Raw genomic sequence first — 25,370 nt, forward strand, 5'->3', positions numbered from 1 at the left:
CATCTGCAGCAGATGATGGGCAATCATGGTCTCCTGTAAAGTTGTGAAGAACAACACATGCTTTAATCACGCCATTTACATTGCCTTCACTCAGTTGGATTGCAGACTGAAGGACCCGCCATTTTGCACTGAGAATGCCGAATGAACACTCGACCAGACGGCGGGCACGGGAAAGACGCAAATTAAAGATTCTGCTCCGGTAGTCCAGGCCTCTCCGTGGATAGGGTCTCATGACGTTCTTTGATAATTGAAAGGCCTCATCTGCAACCATCATGTAAGGGACCGCATCCAAATTAGCCCCTGGTATGTGACTTGGGGGTGGGAGATCCAATTCATTGTTGCGCAGCCGCCGACCCATAATGGAAGAACTGAAGACTCTAGAGTCTCCAGTTCTCCCATAGGCCCCAATATCTACAATTATAAACCTGTAGTTGCTGTCGACTAGGGCCAACAGCACTACAGAGAAAAACTGTTTATAATTATAGAATTGGGTCCCTGAACCTGGCGGCTTACGCACACGGATGTGCTTTCCGTCAAGAGCCCCAATACAGTGCGGAAACTGGCATGTGTCCTGAAATCCTTGAGCAATACGTTACCAGTCTGGAATTTTTGGTTCAGGCATCACCTCTTGATGGAGTCTTCTCCAGATTTCCGTGCATGTATCCCGCACAATCCCCGAAATAGTAGATTTTCCCAATAAAAACTCTAAATGCAGGGCCGCATATGATAGGCCAGTGGCAAGGAAGCTAAAAGACAAAAGAATATTGTTTTCAAATAAAAAATTAACACAATACAGGGTGATATGGGGCAATAAAACCCTTAAAAAAAAAAAAAGGAGATGCTATGGCTTTGATCTTTGCAAAAATTTTAGTTACGAAAAAAAGGACAAATGATGTTGAAGTTACTTAACCATTTAAGTATCTAATTTGAATAAGGGGGATCGACCAAAAAATGGGTAACAGATTGGGTCAATTAGTATTAAGGCATACCGCAAGGTAAGGATAAGGCGCTCCTCAGCTGAAATAGATTTGCGCATCCTGGTGTCCTTCTTCGTGATCCCTGGACGCAAAATCTCCAACAAAATGTCAAAGGTTTGAATCCTCATCCGACAATAGTTGAAGAACTTGTCCGGATTAGTCCTCAAAGCAGCATACAGACAGCTGAAATGGCCTTTAGTGATACGTTGTTTGATAAGTGGATGTACCCACATCCGTCTCCGCCTCCTCGGATCTACAATAACTGGGTATGGCTGGCCAAAATGTTGGGAAAGTACCCAGTTGAAAAGCACACGCTCTGTGGTGTTGAAAGTCAGTCGATCAGACATGTTGCTCATCAATCCGAAGTGCACCAACACAAGCAGGGACTCTACTGCATAGATTGGTGGGTGGCACCTGTGTTTAGGGCCATTAAATAATGTTCTTGGTGATGATTTAAATTTTTTCAGGTGGAAAAACCGTTATATGTCCATTTTGCAAGCCTGCAAGAAAATCTCGCCATACGGATGCCATACGGATGTCACACGGATGTCACACGGATCATTTGATGCGAGAAAATCGCATCCTCGCACTGCACACGGATCACTGTTTTGGTAACATTTGTGCGATTCTCGTCCGTCAAAAACGGACCGTTTTTTTATACGTTGTGTGTGTCCCCGGCCTAACTCTCAGATCGCTGCTCAGAACAATGGTGTCACACTTTTACTCTAATTTAAGAAACATTTTTTCCTGTATAATGACTTTATGTAAGGCAAAATGTAAAAAGGATTTTTTTTAATAATAATTTAAGTAAACCAAAATTGAAATTTTTTGTAAAAAATTGGGAATTTCAGTTAATTTATGTAGGAAGCAAGAATTTCCAAAATTGAGATGTAAGAGAGACTGAGATATACTAAACATACTGTATATTAGACATAAAGGAGGGCCTCATACACATTCTGTTCAAATTGTCATGTAGTGATACTCCTAGTCTCATAAAGGCTATAAACTAAGTGCAAAGCCTACCAAAAATTACGGGCGGGGTCATCCATACACACTTGAAGGCACCAGCTGTAGTGCCTCATTCAAATATTGTGACCAAAGTATAGTTCTGGTACTCCTCCACTCAAATGTTCTGCATAGTGCAAAGCCTGCCAAAAATTACAAGCAGGGTCATCCATACGACCTTGAAGGCACCAAAGCAGTGCCTCATAAAAAAAACAACTTACTGTGCTTGATACACTCCTACACTTATAAAGCCTTTTCACAAAGTGCAAAGCCAGGAAAACATTAAAAGGATGGTCATCCATACACCCTTGAAGGCAACTAGAGTACATCATTCAAATATTGAACATTAAAACACTTGATGTGCTGTTGTCATCTGGTGATGTGGAACAGTGGGGGTTAATCTAGGCTTTGATCATTTTTACCAGAGAGGGCCTGTCAGAATTCCCTGTTGACAAGCAAATGCGCCTGTCTGTTATGACCCCCAGCCACAGTAAAGCCCCCTCAGACAAGATGCTTGTGGCAGGGCAGCACAACACCCCAAGGAATATAGGGACAGCTCATGCCAGGTGTCCCGCTTTGAGCTCCAATCGTTGAAGGTCACAGAGGTATTAGAGAGTAGGCTGGTTTTGTTAGTTTGCTTGACCATCTTTTCTCTCCTTGTCAAAACCACCTGGTCATCAGACCCTGGACACTGGGATGGTGTCATGAAATGGGCCCAGGAAGGAACAACCACGGGAAGGGCAGCATCCAAAAAGGAAAACCACCTATGCCAAAACATGGTAGCCATCCACAGACAGCTGTTTCAGGGTATTTGCCCCTCATCAGTGTGGAGTAGGAAACTATTAGGAGCAGTGCCTAGTAAAAAAAACCATAAACATATGGATTGTGGTGAAATATGTGTATATATATTATATATATCTCTATATGTGTGTAGTGACATATGTCTAGGGTTATATGTGTGACTAGTGATAATGTAGCATCTGTCCTGAAGGCAAGTCGCACCTAGATGTTAATATGTACTTCCTTGGAACTAGTAGAAATTCTGTCTCCTGATCTCAACATGGGGTCTGGCTGAGGCCAAAGAACAAAAGGAACACTTGACCCCTCTGAGGTCTTGGAGGGGAGATGCTAATTGCTGCTTGAGGGAAGGTATCCCTGGGATCCATTTCACACATGTCTCCAGAGGAAAATAATATATATTCCTTAGTAGTGCAGCCGTGGCCCAATCAAACAGGCAGCAGTTATGATATTGGCCGGTCTAGAAACCTGACCTCAGACCAAAGTTATAGATTTAGGCTGCAGACAGAGAATTGTGTTCACATGATGAGGGCAGCCTGAAAAGCTGATGTGTTCCACAACTACAATCACCCCCTCGTCAGGGAGCAGAAAGCAGACCAAAAGTTAGATGATTTCTGTAAGTTTTCTCCTGTTTATTTGATACTGTTTTGCATAAGTTGTACGTCTTTTTATTATCATATTTTTATACCTTTTTCTTATTGTAAGCATTGAACCTTTTTCTATTAAAGTATAAACCTTTAATAAGTTGAACCTTGAATGTTCTAAAGAATCCATAGCCTAGAGGTGTGTGAGCCTTATGAGTGATAAACATATTTTTATTAGTTATTTCTGGGACTCATCGCCCGTGTATTTGATGAGTGGTGGCAGCGTGTATGAGTGGGTGTGTGGCCTGGGTCGGCGTGTGATTTATGATCCCCTCACAGTATAGGACAGAGGTTGAATGCTGGACTGAGAGTGGGGAGATAGATTAACCCTTGCAGGGACAACCCCAAGTCACATGTGAGAGCAGGCACGTGACGAAAAAGTGACACCATGGAGCAGCGATCCGTGACATGGATGAATGACCTCGAGGAGATCAAAACATCCAACACCGCGGAGACACCATCACGTGTTTCTCAACGCAGTGATCCAGAACACTGCCCCCATCCCTTATGGGAAATATGCAAATGCATGTAGAAAAGCCACGGAGACACCATCAGGAGTTTATCAACGAAATCAATAAATAGCAAGGTCTTTCACCGGGAAGGAACAACCACGGGAAGGGCAGCATCCAAAAAGGAAAACCACCTATGCCAAAACATGGTATCCATCCACAGACAGCTGTTTCAGGGAATTTGTCCCTTATCAGTGTGGAGTAGGAAACTGGCTATTTCAGTTTCTACATGCATTTGCATATTTCCCATAAGGGATGGGAGCAGTGTTCTGGATCACTGAGTTGAGAAACACGTGATGGTGTCTCCGCTGTGTTAAATGTTTTGATCTCCCCGAGGTCATTCATCCATATGTTTATGAAATGGGCCCAGGCCTTTGACAGTGTACCCCTGCCTCTGCTACGTGTCTCCCTCACCTCTTGGTCGGGCAAGAAAGAAGTTCCTCCCTGCTGCTAGCAATTGTTTGATGGAAATTTTTTCAACATATTTTCCACAATGGCATTCTGGTACAGCAACATTTTAGAAGACTTTTTTGCCTCAGGAAGGAGAGATGCAAAGTTCCTCTTGTAGCCTGGGTTTAGCAGGGTGAACAACCAGTCTTTTTTTGGCCAAGATAAAAATAATGCAAGGGTTGCGGGAAAGGTTTTGGTACACAGTCGGCCACATGTTCCAAGTTCCCTACAGCCAGCTTTTCCCTGTCCCCACCATGATGACTTTCCATCTCCTCCTCCTCCTCTTTCTCCTCATTCCTCTCCTTAGCCCATCAACGTAGGAGAGACGGGTTGACGGTTGTGTGGGTACTAGCCTCTGCTGTGATAGATAACAGCTCCAGTTCTTCTTCCTTCTCCTCAGCCTCCACCTCCTCTGTATTATGTAAGGTGTTAATAAAAAATGGTCTTGTGCCCGGTTAACTGTATGTATATTGCTGCCTTGTAATGTCATTACACCGCATATTTATTGTTATATATAAAATATGCCGTATCTAGTGCTGCTATGTATATATATTTATATGTTGTGTAGATAGGGAAAGTACAGTACCACATGCTGGACACTAGATGGTGTACAACAGTGTACATAGTTTACATAGGAAGAGCCAACCGTGGATAAGATAGAGGGTTTTCCTATTCCTAGTAAGTAGGAGCCATAGAGCCTAGTCAGGGTGGTCAGCTCTGTAATTAGTGATGAGTAGTGTTGAGCGATACCTTCCGATATCGGAAAGTATCGGTATCGGTTTGGATCGGCCGATATTCAAAAAATATCGGATATCGCCGATACCGATACCCGATCCCAATGCAAGTCAATGGGACCAAAATATCGGAATTAAAATAAACCCTTTCTTTCCTTGTAGGTTCATTCTACATGAAGGAAAACAACTAAGAATAATGTAGGATGTATGGGGGAGGTGGCGGAGACATTAAAGGCAATGAGGATTAGTCCAATCAAATAGAATAGCATGTTTTGTTTTTTTTTTAAAGACGTTCGGATTGAAAAAGATATTGACTATGTAAATTTTTTTTATTTTGTCAGATATTGATGTTTCACTATTCCACGCCCTTCCCCTTCTTTTTTTTCTTTTTTTTTTTTTCTTTTCCCACACTTTCATCTTCATCATCATCAGCATCTTTGACATCAACTTCTTCACCTTATTCATCTTCTTCTTCATCTTCTACCTATTTTTTTTTTTTATTACATTCTTCATATTCATTTTCTTCAACTATTATTATTCTTCCTATTCTACATATTCTTTTTATTCCACTGTTATTATTCTTCCTATTCTACTTCTTCATCATATTCTCATTTGTGACAGGCATTCCTGTAGTTGTTATCTATAAAAGTTGGAAGATTACACCTTCCGTTCTGCCAGTCACAAAAGTTACATTTGTCCGCGTTCAGTTTGGCCTGCAGCATCAGGCTTTATCCAGGGGCACCACGAGGAGGAACGGACTCACCCCCATACACTGCTTAGTCTTCTTCTGCATATAATTTAGATAATATCTTTTGCTCTGATATTAAGTCTTATGCTTAATGTTCTTCTGCTCTTTGTTCTGCAGCCTCTTGTTCTTCTGCTTCTCGGTCTTCCATGTTGTCGTCTCCAGGGTCGTCGTCTCCAGTGTCGTCATCTCCGCCGTCGTCGTCTCAGCCGTCGTCGTGTCCGCCGTCGTCGTCTCCGCCGTCGTCGTCGTCGTCATCGGGGTGGTCTTCCGGGTCGTCGTCATTGGGGTGGTCTTCCGGGTTGTCGACGTTAGGGTCTTCAACTTGGAAATGTAGCAGAAGGTACAAGAAGGCTGAGAAAATGCCAAGAACCAGCTGATGGAACTGGAACTCGGATGGCTACCCGAAGGTTCAAGAGCCTATGGAACTACCGAGGACCAGCTGACGTTACTGGAACCCGGTTACTAAGCAGGAGGTACCCGTGCTAAAAAGCACTACCAAGGACCGCCTGACGTTGGCGGAACTCGGATACCCAGAAGGAGGCACCTAAGCCAAAGGCTCTGCCCGGAACCAGCTGACGTTACTGGAACCAGGATGGGGAGCAGAAGGTACAAGAGCAAAAGACACTGCCGAGAACCAGCTGACGGTACTGGAACCCGGATGGGTAGCCGAATGTCCAAGAGCCAATGGAACTACCAAGGACCAGCTGACGTTACTGGAACCCGGTTACTAAGCAGGAGGTACCCGTGCCTGAAAGCACTACCAAGGACCACCTGACATTGGTGGAACTTGGATACCCAGAAGGAGGCACCTAAGCCAAAGGCTCTGCCCGGAACCAGCTGACGGTACTGGAACCAGGATGGGGAGCAGAAGGTACAAGAGCAAAAGACACTGCCGAGAACCAGCTGACGGTGCTGGAACCAGGTGGTGGACCCGAAGGCCCACAGGAGAGGAGAGAACAGCTAGGCCGCGAGGCAGCCGCAGTTACCGAACCCCAACAGTCCTACAGGGGGAGCTGGGCCTACTGGCACTACAGAACCAGCCTTGACTACCAGTTCACGCAGCCCACATAGGAAGCTCCTAAACTGGAGGCACCCTGGAGTTGGCTAACTCGACCGCACCACGACGGGGCAAGCATAGGCGTCTCAGTGAAGTTGACACAACCCGGAAACAGCTGACGGTGCTGAAACCAGGCTTGGCACGAGGGAGTACCTGTGACAAGAACACTGCCGAGAACCAGCTGGCGGTGCTGGAACCCGGATGCGTTGCCCCAGTGTGCAAGAGCCAATGGCACGACCGAGGACCAGCTGACGGTGCTGGAACCCGGTTACTAAGCTGTAGGTGCCCGCGCTTAAAAGCACTACCAAGGACCGCCTGGCATTGGCGGAACTCGGATACCCAGGAGGAGGCACCTAAGCCAAAGGCTCGGCCCGGAACCAGCTGACGGTGCTGGAACCAGGTGGTGGACCCGAAGGCCCACAGGAGAGGAGAGAACAGCTAGGCCGCGAGGCAGCCGCAGTTACCGAACCCCAACAGTCCTACAGGGGGAGCTGGGCCTACTGGCACTACAGAACCAGCCTTGACTACCAGTTCACGCAGCCCACATAGGAAGCTCCTAAACTGGAGGCACCCTGGAGTTGGCTAACTCGACCGCACCACGACGGGGCAAGCATAGGCGTCTCAGTGAAGTTGACACAACCCGGAAACAGCTGACGGTGCTGAAACCAGGCTTGGCACGAGGGAGTACCTGTGACAAGAACACTGCCGAGAACCAGCTGGCGGTGCTGGAACCCGGATGCGTTGCCCCAGTGTGCAAGAGCCAATGGCACGACCGAGGGCCAGCTGACGGTGCTGGAACCCGGTTACTAAGCTGTAGGTGCCCGCGCTTAAAAGCACTACCAAGGACCGCCTGGCGTTGGCGGAACTCGGATACCCAGGAGGAGGCACCTAAGCCAAAGGCTCGGCCCGGAACCAGCTGACGGTGCTGGAACCAGGTGGTGGACCCGAAGGCCCACAGGAGAGAAGAGAACAGCTAGGCCGCGAGGCAGCCGCAGTTACCGAACCCCAACAGTCCTACAGGGGGAGCTGGGCCTACTGGCACTACAGAACCAGCCTTGACTACCAGTTCACGCAGCCCACATAGGAAGCTCCTAAACTGGAGGCACCCTGGAGTTGGCTAACTCGACCGCACCACGACGGGGCAAGCATAGGCGTCTCAGTGAAGTTGACACAACCCGGAAACAGCTGACGGTGCTGAAACCAGGCTTGGCACGAGGGAGTACCTGTGACAAGAACACTGCCGAGAACCAGCTGGCGGTGCTGGAACCCGGATGCGTTGCCCCAGTGTGCAAGAGCCAATGGCACGACCGAGGACCAGCTGACGGTGCTGGAACCCGGTTACTAAGCTGTAGGTGCCCGCGCTTAAAAGCACTACCAAGGACCGCCTGGCGTTGGCGGAACTCGGATACCCAGGAGGAGGCACCTAAGCCAAAGGCTCGGCCCGGAACCAGCTGACGGTGCTGGAACCAGGTGGTGGACCCGAAGGCCCACAGGAGAGGAGAGAACAGCTAGGCCGCGAGGCAGCCGCAGTTACCGAACCCCAACAGTCCTACAGGGGGAGCTGGGCCTACTGGCACTACAGAACCAGCCTTGACTACCAGTTCACGCAGCCCACATAGGAAGCTCCTAAACTGGAGGCACCCTGGAGTTGGCTAACTCGACCGCACCACGACGGGGCAAGCATAGGCGTCTCAGTGAAGTTGACACAACCCGGAAACAGCTGACGGTGCTGAAACCAGGCTTGGCACGAGGGAGTACCTGTGACAAGAACACTGCCGAGAACCAGCTGGCGGTGCTGGAACCCGGATGCGTTGCCCCAGTGTGCAAGAGCCAATGGCACGACCGAGGACTAGCTGACGGTGCTGGAACCCGGTTACTAAGCTGTAGGTGCCCGCGCTTAAAAGCACTACCAAGGACCGCCTGGCGTTGGCGGAACTCGGATACCCAGGAGGAGGCACCTAAGCCAAAGGCTCGGCCCGGAACCAGCTGACGGTGCTGGAACCAGGTGGTGGACCCGAAGGCCCACAGGAGAGGAGAGAACAGCTAGGCCGCGAGGCAGCCGCAGTTACCGAACCCCAACAGTCCTACAGGGGGAGCTGGGCCTACTGGCACTACAGAACCAGCCTTGACTACCAGTTCACGCAGCCCACATAGGAAGCTCCTAAACTGGAGGCACCCTGGAGTTGGCTAACTCGACCGCACCACGACGGGGCAAGCATAGGCGTGTCAGTGAAGTTGACACAACCCGGAAACAGCTGACGGTGCTGAAACCAGGCTTGGCACGAGGGAGTACCTGTGACAAAAACACTGCCGAGAACCAGCTGGCAGTGCTGGAACCCAGATGCGTTGCCCCAGTGTGCAAGAGCCAATGGCACGACCGAGGACCAGCTGACGGTGCTGGAACCCGGTTACTAAGCTGTAGGTGCCCGCGCTTAAAAGCACTACCAAGGACCGCCTGGCGTTGGCGGAACTCGGATACCCAGGAGGAGGCACCTAAGCCAAAGGCTCGGCCTGGAACCAGCTGACGGTGCTGGAACCAGGTGGTGGACCCGAAGGCCCACAGGAGAGGAGAGAACAGCTAGGCCGCGAGGCAGCCGCAGTTACCGAACCCCAACAGTCCTACAGGGGGAGCTGGGCCTACTGGCACTACAGAACCAGCCTTGACTACCAGTTCACGCAGCCCACATAGGAAGCTCCTAAACTGGAGGCACCCTGGAGTTGGCTAACTCGACCGCACCACGACGGGGCAAGCATAGGCGTCTCAGTGAAGTTGACACAACCCGGAAACAGCTGACGGTGCTGAAACCAGGCTTGGCACGAGGGAGTACCTGTGACAAAAACACTGCCGAGAACCAGCTGGCAGTGCTGGAACCCAGATGCGTTGCCCCAGTGTGCAAGAGCCAATGGCACGACCGAGGACCAGCTGACGGTGCTGGAACCCGGTTACTAAGCTGTAGGTGCCCGCGCTTAAAAGCACTACCAAGGACCGCCTGGCGTTGGCGGAACTCGGATACCCAGGAGGAGGCACCTAAGCCAAAGGCTCGGCCCGGAACCAGCTGACGGTGCTGGAACCAGGTGGTGGACCCGAAGGCCCACAGGAGAGGAGAGAACAGCTAGGCCGCGAGGCAGCCGCAGTTACCGAACCCCAACAGTCCTACAGGGGGAGCTGGGCCTACTGGCACTACAGAACCAGCCTTGACTACCAGTTCACGCAACCCACAAAGGAAGCTCCTAAACTGGAGGCACCCTGGAGTTGGCTAACTCGACCGCACCACGACGGGGCAAGCATAGGCGTCTCAGTGAAGTTGACACAACCCGGAAACAGCTGACGGTGCTGAAACCAGGCTTGGCACGAGGGAGTACCTGTGACAAGAACACTGCCGAGAACCAGCTGGCGGTGCTGGAACCCGGATGCGTTGCCCCAGTGTGCAAGAGCCAATGGCACGACCGAGGACTAGCTGACGGTGCTGGAACCCGGTTACTAAGCTGTAGGTGCCCGCGCTTAAAAGCACTACCAAGGACCGCCTGGCGTTGGCGGAACTCGGATACCCAGGAGGAGGCACCTAAGCCAAAGGCTCGGCCCGGAACCAGCTGACGGTGCTGGAACCAGGTGGTGGACCCGAAGGCCCACAGGAGAGGAGAGAACAGCTAGGCCGCGAGGCAGCCGCAGTTACCGAACCCCAACAGTCCTACAGGGGGAGCTGGGCCTACTGGCACTACAGAACCAGCCTTGACTACCAGTTCACGCAGCCCACATAGGAAGCTCCTAAACTGGAGGCACCCTGGAGTTGGCTAACTCGACCGCACCACGACGGGGCAAGCATAGGCGTCTCAGTGAAGTTGACACAACCCGGAAACAGCTGACGGTGCTGAAACCAGGCTTGGCACGAGGGAGTACCTGTGACAAAAACACTGCCGAGAACCAGCTGGCAGTGCTGGAACCCAGATGCGTTGCCCCAGTGTGCAAGAGCCAATGGCACGACCGAGGACCAGCTGACGGTGCTGGAACCCGGTTACTAAGCTGTAGGTGCCCGCGCTTAAAAGCACTACCAAGGACCGCCTGGCGTTGGCGGAACTCGGATACCCAGGAGGAGGCACCTAAGCCAAAGGCTCGGCCCGGAACCAGCTGACGGTGCTGGAACCAGGTGGTGGACCCGAAGGCCCACAGGAGAGGAGAGAACAGCTAGGCCGCGAGGCAGCCGCAGTTACCGAACCCCAACAGTCCTACAGGGGGAGCTGGGCCTACTGGCACTACAGAACCAGCCTTGACTACCAGTTCACGCAGCCCACATAGGAAGCTCCTAAACTGGAGGCACCCTGGAGTTGGCTAACTCGACCGCACCACGACGGGGCAAGCATAGGCGTCTCAGTGAAGTTGACACAACCCGGAAACAGCTGACGGTGCTGAAACCAGGCTTGGCACGAGGGAGTACCTGTGACAAGAACACTGCCGAGAACCAGCTGGCGGTGCTGGAACCCAGATGCGTTGCCTTGCCTATTAAAGATTGTCTTCCTAGAGCCCCAACTAGCGGTGTTGGAGCAAAGGGTAAGCAGGGGGAGATGAGTGTAGGCCGAAGCCTGCACTGGAGGCAGCTTTGTGTCTGCGTTGCGTTTGCAGGACACTTTGCCGGCTACACACTGGGGGAACAGCTGGCGTTGCTGAACCCCACTAACACAATGGCGTGTGTTTTTCTCTGTGCAGCTAGCACTTGCGGGCAAAAACTAGCGGTGTTAGAGCCCGTGTTGAAGCAGGAGGAGGAGGAGAGGAGCAGAGTGTAGGCCGAAGCCTAGTTGAACCAATTTCAAAGGAAACCTTTAACCCCCCCCTCAGGTGTTACAAAGTACAAGAGACACACCTTGTGCAGTATTAATGCTGCACAAGTGAAAGGTTGCTCTATTAATTTGTCTACTTGCACACGCTGAATGAAAGACATACACAATTTACCCCATTCTACAGTCAAACTGTAGTGGATGCGTGACTTGGTTTTTTGATGAGACGCAGCACAGGTGTCCAAAATAACGCCTTGGTGCTTGGCGCAGCTTCCTGAGCGTTGTTATTTGCTGTACAGGAGTCTGCGCTCTTGTGTTATCCCTTGGCAATGCCCTGTTAGCGCTGCCCATCTTATGACATCATTTTATGTTGGCCGGTGCGGTTAACGATGGCCATAAATCCCAGACCCACAGTGTCTTTACATAAAGCCACACTGCGGTGCTGGGATTCGTGGCCTTGAGCAGTAAATATTTTGGCCGCTCACACACGTCCTTACACCTGCTTCAGACTGGGCGGCCTCTGCTGATCCCTTCTCGCATGCCGCGGCCATGAGGCTGCACAGTCTGAAGAAGGCGGAAGGAGATGAGTTAAGACAGGCGAAGATATGCACTGCTCGTGCCCATCAATCACACCCTCGCAGTCAAAATAATTAAGACAACGAGGAGCATTTTATTCAGGCAGGGCGGACGAACAGGCGCAAGTAGCCAACCAATGATGTCAGAAGACGGGAAGCGCTACCAAGGGGGGTGCTGCGTATCATTAGAAAGGAAAGTCACACCTCAGGGACAGTGGAATGGTCTCAAAGAGACACATTTTGTACGTGTTGAGTTCCACGTGGGCAAGGAGAAAACATCAGCCACCTTGTACAAATGCAGCAGTACTGCTGTACAAGGTGGCTGTTATACATATAAACACCTGGGGGTGGGGGCCAGGCTCCCTTCAATTTCAGTTCATGTGCCTGCGTGGCGTTTGCAGGTCACGTTGCAAGCTGCACAGCAGGGGAACAGCTGGCGGTGCTGAACCCCACTAACACATTGGCTGGTGTTTTTCTCTGTGCAGCTAGCATGTCCGGGCAGAAACTGGCATTGTTTGAGCCCAGGGTCAGCAGGAGGAGGAGAGGAGCAAAGTGTAGGCCGAAGCCTGCACTGGTGGCAGCTTTTGTTCTCTTGTGCCAGCGTGGCTTGTGCTGGACACGTTGCCGACTACACAGCAGGGGAACAGCTGGCGTTGCTGAACCCCACTAACACATTGGCTGGTGTTTTTCTCTGTGCAGCTAGCATTTCCGGGCAAAAACTAGCGGTGTTTGAGCCCAGGGTCAGCAGGAGGAGGAGAGGAGCAAAGTGTAGGCCGAAGCCTGCACTGGTGGCAGCTTTTGTTCTGTTGTGCCAGCGTGGCTTGTGCTGGACACGTTGCCGACTACACAGCAGGGGAACAGCTGGCGGTGCTGAACCCCACTAACACATTGGCTGGTGTTTTTCTCTGTGCAGCTAGCATTTCCGGGCAAAAACTAGCGGTGTTTGAGCCCAGGGTCAGCAGGAGGAGTAGAGGAGCAGAGTGTTGGCCAAAGCCTAGTTGAACCAATTTCAAAGGTTACCTTTAACCCCCCCCTCAGGTGTTGCAAGGTACAAGAGCCACACCTTGAACAGCATTATTGATGCACAAGTCAAAGGTTGCTCTATTTAATTTTGCTCCTTGCACACGCTGAATTAAACACGTACACTATTTAGCCCATTATACTGTCAAACAGTAGTGGAGGCGTGACTACTAGTCTTTTTAAGGAGACGCAGCACAGGTGTACAAATTTACACCTAGGTGCTGTGCGCTGATTCCTTACCGTTGTTATTTGCAGTACAGGAAACTGCGCTCTTGTGTTATCCCTTGGCAATACCCTGTTAGTGCAGGCCGTCTCATGACCTCATTTCATGTTGGCCGGTGCGGTTAACGATGGCCATAAATCCCAGACCCACAGTGGCTTTTCCTAAAGTCACACTGCGGTGCTGGGATTCGTGGCCTTGTGCAGTAAATATGTTCGCCGCTCACACATGTCCTTACACCTGCTTCAGACTGGGCGGCCTCAGCTGATCCCTTATCGCATGCCGCGGCCATGAGGCCGCACAGTCAGAAGAAGGCGGAAGGAGGGGAGTGAAAACAGGGGAACATATGCACTGCTCGTGCCCATCAATCACACCCTCGCAGTCAAAATATATGAGACAACAGGGGGCGTTGTGTCGGGCAGGGGGGACGCACAGGCACAGCCAGCCAACCAATGATGTCAGGAGACGGGCAGCGCTAACAATGGGGGTGCTGCGTGTCATTAAAAAGGAAAGTCACACCTCAGGGACATTGTAATGGTCTGTAATGAGACACATTTTGTACTTGTTGAGTTCCACGTGTGCAAGGAGAAAAAGTCAGCCACCTTGTACAAATGCAGCAGTACTGCTGTACAAGGTGGCTGTTATACATAGAAACACCTGGGGGGGTGGGGGGCAGGCTCCCTTCAATTTCAGTTCATGTTCCTGCGTGGCGTTTGCAGGAAACGTTGCAAGCTACACAGCAGGGGAACAGCTGGTGGTGCTGAACCCCACTAACACATTGGCTGGTGTTTTTCTCTGTGCAGCTAGCATGTCCGGGCAGAAACTGGCGTTGTTTTAGCCCAGGGTCAGCAGGAGGAGGAGAGGAGCAAAGTGTAGGCCGAAGCCTGCACTGGTGGCAGCTTTTGGTCAGTTGTGCCAGCGTGGCTTGTGCTGGACACGATGCCGACTACACAGCAGAGGAACAGCTGGCGGTGCTGAACCCTACTAACACATTGGCTGGTGTTTTTCTCTGTGCAGCTAGCATGTCCGGGCAGAAACTGGCGTTGTTTTAGCCCAGGGTCAGCAGGAGGAGGAGAGGAGCAAAGTGTAGGCCGAAGCCTGCACTGGTGGCAGCTTTTGGTCGGTTGTGCCAGCGTGGCTTGTGCTGGACACGATGCCGGCTACACAGCGGGGGAACAGCTGGCGGTGCTGAACACCACTAACACATTGGCTGGTGTTTTTCTCTGTGCAGCTAGCATTTCCGGGCAAAAACTAGCGGTGTTTGAGCCCAGGGTCAGCAGGAGGAGTAGAGGAGCAGAGTGTTGGCCAAAGCCTAGTTGAACCAATTTCAAAGGTTACCTTTAACCCCCCCCTCAGGTGTTGCAAGGTACAAGAGCCACACCTTGAACAGCATTATTGATGCACAAGTCAAAGGTTGCTCTATTTAATTTTGCTCCTTGCACACGCTGAATTAAACACGTACACTATTTAGCCCATTATACTGTCAAACAGTAGTGGAGGCGTGACTACTAGTCTTTTTAAGGAGACGCAGCACAGGTGTACAAATTTACACCTAGGTGCTGTGCGCTGATTCCTTACCGTTGTTATTTGCAGTACAGGAAACTGCGCTCTTGTGTTATCCCTTGGCAATACCCTGTTAGTGCAGGCCGTCTCATGACCTCATTTCATGTTGGCCGGTGCGATTAACGATGGCCATAAATCCCAGACCCACAGTGGCTTTTCCTAAAGTCACACTGCGGTGCTGGGATTCGTGGCCTTGTGCAGTAAATATGTTCGCCGCTCACACATGTCCTTACACCTGCTTCAGACTGGGCGGCCTCAGCTGATCCCTTATCGCATGCCGCGGCCATGAGGCCGCACAGTCAGAAGAAGGCGGAAGGAGGGGAGTGAAAACAGGGGAACATATGCACTGCTCGTGCCCATCAATCACACCCTCGCAGTCAAAATATATGAGACAACGGGGGGCGTTGTGTCGGGCAGGGGGGACGCACAGGCACAGCCAGCCAACCAATGATGTCAGGAGACGGGCAGCGCTAACAATGGGGGTGCTGCGTGTCATTAAAAAGGAAAGTCACACCTCAGGGACATTGTAATGGTCTGTAATGAGACACATTTTGTACTTGTTGAGTTCCACGTGTGCAAGGAGAAAAAGTCAGCCACCTTGTACAAATGCAGCAGTACTGCTGTACAAGGTGGCTGTTATACATAGAAACACCTGGGGGGGTGGGGGGCAGGCTCCCTTCAATTTCAGTTCATGTTCCTGCGTGGCGTTTGCAGGAAACGTTGCAAGCTACACAGCAGGGGAACAGCTGGCGGTGCTGAACCCCACTAACACATTGGCTGGTGTTTTTCTCTGTGCAGCTAGCATGTCCGGGCAGAAACTGGCGTTGTTTTAGCCCAGGGTCAGCAGGAGGAGGAGAGGAGCAAAGTGTAGGCCGAAGCCTGCACTGGTGGCAGCTTTTGGTCAGTTGTGCCAGCGTGGCTTGTGCTGGACACGATGCCGACTACACAGCAGAGGAACAGCTGGCGGTGCTGAACCCTACTAACACATTGGCTGGTGTTTTTCTCTGTGCAGCTAGCATGTCCGGGCAGAAACTGGCGTTGTTTTAGCCCAGGGTCAGCAGGAGGAGGAGAGGAGCAAAGTGTAGGCCGAAGCCTGCACTGGTGGCAGCTTTTGGTCGGTTGTGCCAGCGTGGCTTGTGCTGGACACGATGCCGGCTACACAGCGGGGGAACAGCTGGCGGTGCTGAACACCACTAACACATTGGCTGGTGTTTTTCTCTGTGCAGCTAGCATTTCCGGGCAAAAACTAGCGGTGTTTGAGCCCAGGGTCAGCAGGAGGAGTAGAGGAGCAGAGTGTTGGCCAAAGCCTAGTTGAACCAATTTCAAAGGTTACCTTTAACCCCCCCTCAGGTGTTACAAAGTACAAGAGCCACTCCTTCTGCAGCATTAATGCTGCACAAGTAAAAGGTTGCTCTATTAATTTTTCTACTTGCACAAGCTGAATGCAACACGTAGACTATTTAGCCCATTATACTGTTAATCAGTAGTGGAGGCGTGACTTGTCTTTTTAAAGAAAAGCAGCACAGGTGTCGAAAACAACACCTTTTTGCATGGGCGCAGCTTCCTGAGCGTTGTTAGTTGCTGTACAGGAGTCTGCGCTCTTGTGATCCTTTGGCCATGCGCTGTGAGCGCTTCCTGTCTTATGACCTCATTTCATGTTGGCCGTTGCGGTTAGCGATGGACATGAATCCCAGACCCACAGTGTGTTTTTAAAAAATCACACTGCGGTGCTGGGATTCGTGCCCTGGTGCACTAAATATGTTTGCCGCTCACACATGTCCTTACACCTGCTTCAGACTGGGCGGCCTCATCTGATCCCTTATCGCCTGCCGCGGCCATGAGGACACCCAGTCTGAAGAAGGCGGAAGGAGATGAGTGAACACAGGCAAACATATGCACTGCACATGCCCATCAATCACACCCTCGCTGTCCAAAAAAATAAGACACCGAGGGCCGTTGTTTCGAGCAGGGGAGATGCACAGGCGCAGCCAGCTAACCAATGATGTCAAAAGACGGGCAGCGCTAACAAGGGTGGTGCTGCGTGTCATTACAAAGGAAAGTCACACCTCAGGGACATTGTAATGGTCTGTAATGAGACACATTTTGTACGTGTTGAGTTCCACGTGGGCAAGGAGAAAAAGTCAGCCACCTTGTACAAATGCAGCAGTACTGCTGTACAAGGTGGCTGATATACATAGAAACACCTGTGGGTGGGGGGCAGGCTCCCTTCAATTTCAGTTCATGTGCCTGCGTGGCGTTTGCAGGTCACGTTGCAAGCTACACAGCAGGGGAACAGCTGGCGTTGCTGAACCCCACTGACACATTGACTGGTGTTTTTCTCTGTGCAGATTGCATGTCCGGGCAAAAACTAGCGGTGTTTGAGCCCAGGGTCAGCAGGAGGAGTAGAGGAGCAGAGTGTTGGCCAAAGCCTAGTTGAACCAATTTCAAAGGTTACCTTTAACCCCCCCTCAGGTGTTACAAAGTACAAGAGCCACTCCTTCTGCAGCATTAATGCTGCACAAGTAAAAGGTTGCTCTATTAATTTTTCTACTTGCACAAGCTGAATGCAACACGTAGACTATTTAGCCCATTATACTGTTAATCAGTAGTGGAGGCGTGACTTGTCTTTTTAAAGAAAAGCAGCACAGGTGTCGAAAACAACACCTTTTTGCATGGGCGCAGCTTCCTGAGCGTTGTTAGTTGCTGTACAGGAGTCTGCGCTCTTGTGATCCTTTGGCCATGCGCTGTGAGCGCTTCCTGTCTTATGACCTCATTTCATGTTGGCCGTTGCGGTTAGCGATGGACATGAATCCCAGACCCACAGTGTGTTTTTAAAAAATCACACTGCGGTGCTGGGATTCGTGCCCTGGTGCACTAAATATGTTTGCCGCTCACACATGTCCTTACACCTGCTTCAGACTGGGCGGCCTCATCTGATCCCTTATCGCCTGCCGCGGCCATGAGGACACCCAGTCTGAAGAAGGCGGAAGGAGATGAGTGAACACAGGCAAACATATGCACTGCACATGCCCATCAATCACACCCTCGCTGTCCAAAAAAATAAGACACCGAGGGCCGTTGTTTCGAGCAGGGGAGATGCACAGGCGCAGCCAGCTAACCAATGATGTCAAAAGACGGGCAGCGCTAACAAGGGTGGTGCTGCGTGTCATTACAAAGGAAAGTCACACCTCAGGGACATTGTAATGGTCTGTAATGAGACACATTTTGTACGTGTTGAGTTCCACGTGGGCAAGGAGAAAAAGTCAGCCACCTTGTACAAATGCAGCAGTACTGCTGTACAAGGTGGCTGATATACATAGAAACACCTGTGGGTGGGGGGCAGGCTCCCTTCAATTTCAGTTCATGTGCCTGCGTGGCGTTTGCAGGTCATGTTGCAAGCTACACAGCAGGGGAACAGCTGGCGTTGCTGAACCCCACTGACACATTGACTGGTGTTTTTCTCTGTGCAGATTGCATGTCCGGGCAAAAACTAGCGGTGTTAGAGCCCAGGGTCAGCAGGAGGAGGAGGAGAGGAGCAAAGTGTAGGCCGAAGCCTGCACTGGTGGCAGCTTTTGGTCGGTTGTGCCAGCGTGGCTTGTGCTGGACACGATGCCGGCTACACAGCGGGGGAACAGCTGGCGGTGCTGAACCCCACTAACACATTGGCTGGTGTTTTTCTCTGTGCAGCTAGCATTTCCGGGCAAAAACTAGCGGTGTTTGAGCCCAGGGTCAGCAGGAGGAGTAGAGGAGCAGAGTGTTGGCCAAAGCCTAGTTGAACCAATTTCAAAGGTTACCTTTAACCCCCCCTCAGGTGTTACAAAGTACAAGAGCCACTCCTTCTGCAGCATTAATGCTGCACAAGTAAAAGGTTGCTCTATTAATTTTTCTACTTGCACAAGCTGAATGCAACACGTAGACTATTTAGCCCATTATACTGTTAATCAGTAGTGGAGGCGTGACTTGTCTTTTTAAAGAAAAGCAGCACAGGTGTCGAAAACAACACCTTTTTGCATGGGCGCAGCTTCCTGAGCGTTGTTAGTTGCTGTACAGGAGTCTGCGCTCTTGTGATCCTTTGGCCATGCGCTGTGAGCGCTTCCTGTCTTATGACCTCATTTCATGTTGGCCGTTGCGGTTAGCGATGGACATGAATCCCAGACCCACAGTGTGTTTTTAAAAAATCACACTGCGGTGCTGGGATTCGTGCCCTGGTGCACTAAATATGTTTGCCGCTCACACATGTCCTTACACCTGCTTCAGACTGGGCGGCCTCATCTGATCCCTTATCGCCTGCCGCGGCCATGAGGACACCCAGTCTGAAGAAGGCGGAAGGAGATGAGTGAACACAGGCAAACATATGCACTGCACATGCCCATCAATCACACCCTCGCTGTCCAAAAAAATAAGACACCGAGGGCCGTTGTTTCGAGCAGGGGAGATGCACAGGCGCAGCCAGCTAACCAATGATGTCAAAAGACGGGCAGCGCTAACAAGGGTGGTGCTGCGTGTCATTACAAAGGAAAGTCACACCTCAGGGACATTGTAATGGTCTGTAATGAGACACATTTTGTACGTGTTGAGTTCCACGTGGGCAAGGAGAAAAAGTCAGCCACCTTGTACAAATGCAGCAGTACTGCTGTACAAGGTGGCTGATATACATAGAAACACCTGTGGGTGGGGGGCAGGCTCCCTTCAATTTCAGTTCATGTGCCTGCGTGGCGTTTGCAGGTCACGTTGCAAGCTACACAGCAGGGGAACAGCTGGCGTTGCTGAACCCCACTGACACATTGACTGGTGTTTTTCTCTGTGCAGATTGCATGTCCGGGCAAAAACTAGCGGTGTTTGAGCCCAGGGTCAGCAGGAGGAGTAGAGGAGCAGAGTGTTGGCCAAAGCCTAGTTGAACCAATTTCAAAGGTTACCTTTAACCCCCCCTCAGGTGTTACAAAGTACAAGAGCCACTCCTTCTGCAGCATTAATGCTGCACAAGTAAAAGGTTGCTCTATTAATTTTTCTACTTGCACAAGCTGAATGCAACACGTAGACTATTTAGCCCATTATACTGTTAATCAGTAGTGGAGGCGTGACTTGTCTTTTTAAAGAAAAGCAGCACAGGTGTCGAAAACAACACCTTTTTGCATGGGCGCAGCTTCCTGAGCGTTGTTAGTTGCTGTACAGGAGTCTGCGCTCTTGTGATCCTTTGGCCATGCGCTGTGAGCGCTTCCTGTCTTATGACCTCATTTCATGTTGGCCGTTGCGGTTAGCGATGGACATGAATCCCAGACCCACAGTGTGTTTTTAAAAAATCACACTGCGGTGCTGGGATTCGTGCCCTGGTGCACTAAATATGTTTGCCGCTCACACATGTCCTTACACCTGCTTCAGACTGGGCGGCCTCATCTGATCCCTTATCGCCTGCCGCGGCCATGAGGACACCCAGTCTGAAGAAGGCGGAAGGAGATGAGTGAACACAGGCAAACATATGCACTGCACATGCCCATCAATCACACCCTCGCTGTCCAAAAAAATAAGACACCGAGGGCCGTTGTTTCGAGCAGGGGAGATGCACAGGCGCAGCCAGCTAACCAATGATGTCAAAAGACGGGCAGCGCTAACAAGGGTGGTGCTGCGTGTCATTACAAAGGAAAGTCACACCTCAGGGACATTGTAATGGTCTGTAATGAGACACATTTTGTACGTGTTGAGTTCCACGTGGGCAAGGAGAAAAAGTCAGCCACCTTGTACAAATGCAGCAGTACTGCTGTACAAGGTGGCTGATATACATAGAAACACCTGTGGGTGGGGGGCAGGCTCCCTTCAATTTCAGTTCATGTGCCTGCGTGGCGTTTGCAGGTCATGTTGCAAGCTACACAGCAGGGGAACAGCTGGCGTTGCTGAACCCCACTGACACATTGACTGGTGTTTTTCTCTGTGCAGATTGCATGTCCGGGCAAAAACTAGCGGTGTTAGAGCCCAGGGTCAGCAGGAGGAGGAGGAGAGGAGCAAAGTGTAGGCCGAAGCCTGCACTGGTGGCAGCTTTTGGTCGGTTGTGCCAGCGTGGCTTGTGCTGGACACGATGCCGGCTACACAGCGGGGGAACAGCTGGCGGTGCTGAACCCCACTAACACATTGGCTGGTGTTTTTCTCTGTGCAGCTAGCATTTCCGGGCAAAAACTAGCGGTGTTTGAGCCCAGGGTCAGCAGGAGGAGTAGAGGAGCAGAGTGTAGGCCGAAGCCTAGTTGAACCAATTTCAAAGGTTACCTTTAACCCCCCCCTCAGGTGTTGCAAGGTAGAAGAGCCACACCTTGTGCAGCATTAATGCTGCACAAGTAAAAGGTTGCTCTATTTGTTTTGCTCCTTGCACACGCTGACTAAAACACGTACACTATTTAGCCCATTATACTGTCAAACAGTTGTGGAGGCGTGACTTGTCTTTTTAACGAGACGCAGCACAGGTGTCAAAATTTGCACCTAGGTACTGGGCGCAGATTCCTGAGCGTTGTTATTTGCTGTACAGGAGTCTGCGCTATTGTGATCCCTTGGCCATGCGCTGTGAGCGCTTCCTGTCTTCTGACCTCATTTCATGTCGGCCGTTGCGGTTAGCGATGGACATGAATCCCAGACCCACAGTGTGTTTTCAAAAAATCACACTGCGTGGCTGGGATTCATGGCCTTGTGCAGTAAATAGGTTTGCCGCTTACACATGTCCTTACACCTGCTCCAGACTGGGCGGCCTCAGCTGATCCCTTATCGCCTACCACGGCCAGGAGGCCGCACAGTCTGAAGAAGGCGGAAGGAGATGAGTTAAGACAGGCGAACATATGCACTGCTCGTGCCCATAAACCACACCCTCGCTGACAAAATAAATATGACAACGAGGGGCGTTGTTTCTAGCAGGGCGGATGCACAGGCGCAGCCAGCTAACCATGATGACAAAAGACGGGAAACGCTACCAAGGGGGGTGCTGCGTATCATTACAAAGGAAAGTCACACCTCAGGGACAGTGGAATGGTCTCAATGAGACACTTTTTGTACGTGTTGAGTTCCACGTGGGCAAGGAGAAAAAGTCAGCCACCTTGTACAAATGCAGCAGTACTGCTGTACTAGGTGGCTGTTATACATAGAAACACCTGGGGGGGTGGGGCCAGGTTCCCTTTTAATTTCAGTTCCTGTGCCTGCATGGCGTTTGCAGGTCACGTTGCCGGCTACACAGCAGGGGAACAGCTGGCGTTGCTGAACCCCACTAACACATTGGCTGGTGTTTTTCTCTGTGCAGCTAGCACTTCCGGGCAAAAACTAGCGGTGTTTGAGCCCAGGGACAGCAGGAGGAGCAGAGGAACAGAGTGTAGGCCGAAGCCTGATTGGAGCAAGTTGAAAGGAAACCTTTAACCCCCCCCCCAAGACGTTTGTAGCTGAAAGAGCCATGTTGTGCAGCACTAAGGATGCAAAAGGAAAAGGTTGCTCTTTTAATTATGCTCCTTGCAAACACCGAAGTAAACACTAAAAATGTGTCCCTTTATACCGTTAAACCGTTCCGGAGGTGCGAATTTCCTTCGTAATGGGACACAGCACAGCTGTCATTCCTATCCCCTTGATGCCGTGCGCTGCCTCCTCAGCGTTGTTTTAAGCTGTCACGGAGCCTGCGCTGTTCTGTTAGCCCTTGGCCATGCCCAATTAGCGCTGCCTGTCTTCTGACATAATTTGGTGCCGCTCAACGTTATCGGAGGATAGTCGCATGCGACGGTCTGTTAGTACACCACCTGCGGCACTAAAGACACGTTCCGATAAGACACTAGCCGCAGGGCAAGCCAGCACCTCCAATGCATACTGGCTTAGCTCTGGCCATGTATCCAGCTTAGAGACCCAAAACTTGAACGGGGAAGAGCCGTCTGGGAGTACAGTAAGAGGGCAAGCCATGTAGTCTGTCACCATCTGACGGAACCGTTGCCTCCTGCTGACTGGAGCCGCCGGTGATGGTGTAGACATTTGGGGCGGGCACACAAAAGTGTGCCAGAGTTGTGCCATACTGGGCTTGCCTTGGGCAGAGGCACTGCTTCTGCTCCCTCTTTGGGCAGAGCCTCCCCCACTGCCTCGACGCACTGAGCTGCTTTGTAAAGCACTAGCAGCACTCCTCTCAGTTGGACAGGAGAAGATGATGGAATTCACCAGTGTGTCGTGGTACTCCCGCAATTTACGCTCCCGGGTCAACGCAGGGATGAGGTTTTGGACGTTGTCCCGGTAGCGAGGATCGAGGAGGGTGAACACCCAATAATCAGGCATGTTGAGAATGTGGTCGATGCGGCGGTCGTTTCTCAGGCACTGCAGCATGAAATCCACCATGTGCTGCAGAGTGCCAACCGGCCCAGAAACGCTGTCCCCTGCTTGAGACATGATCTCTGCCCGCTTGTCATCACCCCACCCTCGCTGTACACACTGACCACTGGACAATTGTGTCGCTCCCTCCTCTGGACGGAGCTCTTCCTCCTCCATTGACTCCTCCTCATCCTCCTCACAAATTGGCCCCTGCGTACCCCTTTGTGAGGAACCACGTGGCGCTGACTCTCCAGAAGCTGATGGAAAAGGTGACTCCTCATCCTCCACCTCTTCCACCACATCATCCCTTAACCCTTGCAAAGTTTGCTGAAGCAGGCAGATAAGGGGGACAGTCATGCTGACTAGTGCATCATCTGCACTTGCCATCCGCGTGGAATAATCAAAAGGACGCAAAACCTGGAAGACGTCCTTCATAGTGGCCCACTCTGTGGTTGTGAAGTCTGATCGGCGCTGACTGCGACTTCTTTGCGCCTGATGCAGCTGGTACTCCATAACTGCTTGCTGCTGCTCACACAACCGCTCCAACATATGTAATATGGAATTCCACCGGGTAGGTAGGTCACATATGATGCGGTGTTCCGGAAGGCGGAATCGGCGCTGCAGAGCAGCAATGCGGGATCTGGCCAAGCTGGAACGCCGCAAGTGAGCACACTCTAGGCGGACCTTGTGCAGCAGGGCATCAAGATCCGGATAGTCCCTCAGAAAACTCTGCACAACCAGATTGAGCACATGTGCCAGACATGGGATGTGAGTGAGGTTGCCAAGGGCCAAAGCTGCCACCAGATTTCGGCCATTGTCACACACTACCATGCCTGGCTGGAGATTCGCTGGCAGTAACCACACATCGCTCTCCTGCTTTATGGCATTCCAGAGCTCCTGCGCTGTGTGGCTTCGATGCCCCAATGAAACTAGTTTCAAGACGGCCTGCTGACGTTTGGCCACGGCTGTGCTCATGTCGGTCATAGGTAAACGTTCACGGGTCCATGTGGGGGTGGACTGTGACGGATCCTGCAGAGAGGAATCAGAGGAACTGGTGTAAGAGGAGGAGTCGATGCGTACAGACTGGATTCCTGCAATCCTTGGAGTGGGCAGGACACGTCCTGCGCCACTCGCACGATCTGTACCTGGCTCAACAACATTAACCCAATGGGCAGTGAGGGAAACATATCGCCCCTGTCCATGCTGACTGGTCCACGCATCGGTGGTGAGGTGGACCTTGCTACTGACGGCGTTCAGTAGCGCATGTTTTATGTTTGCCTCAACATGCCTGTGCAGGGCAGGGACAGCCTGCCTGCTGAAGTAAAAGCGGCTGGGCACCTTGTACTGTGGGACTGCCAATGCCATCAAGTCACGGAAGCTGTCAGTCTCCACCAGCCTGAACGAGAGCATTTCCAGGGACAACAGTTTGGCAATGCCTGCATTCAGAGCCTGTGCTCGGGGGTGGTTGGCCGAGAATGCCCGCCTTTTCTCCCATGCCTGTACTACCGATGGCTGTAGAGTAGACTGGGAGTGTGAGGATGACTGGGAAGGTGGTGCTGTGGGTGGAATTACACAAGGTCTCTGGGAGGAAGCCAAACCAGCTGTGCGTGAGCTGGAGGAAGAGGCAACACGAGCTGAAGAGGTGGTAGCTGCCGCTGTTGGTTGGCCTACATCTTCAGTGTGTTTCTGTAACTCCACCGCGTGCCTGGTCCGCACATGTTTCCACATATTTGTGGTATTGAGGTTGCTGACATTTTTCCCTCTTTTTACTTTATGATGACACAGCTTGCATTTGACAAAACAAATGTCATCTGCAACTGTGTCAAAAAAGGACCAGGCACTGCAAGTCTTGGGAGCGCCCTTTTTGGCTTTGGAAAGAGACAGGCTCCTAACGGGTGCCAAAGTGGAGGCTACAGGCTCCGCAGTCTTCCCCCTCCCTCTCCCTCTTTGGCCCGTAAGAGGAAGCTCTTCCTCTGAGCTGCTCCCACCACCT

Source organism: Ranitomeya imitator, chromosome 4 (genome assembly GCF_032444005.1).
Source record: "Ranitomeya imitator isolate aRanImi1 chromosome 4, aRanImi1.pri, whole genome shotgun sequence".
NCBI classification, from domain to species: Eukaryota; Metazoa; Chordata; class Amphibia; order Anura; family Dendrobatidae; genus Ranitomeya; species Ranitomeya imitator.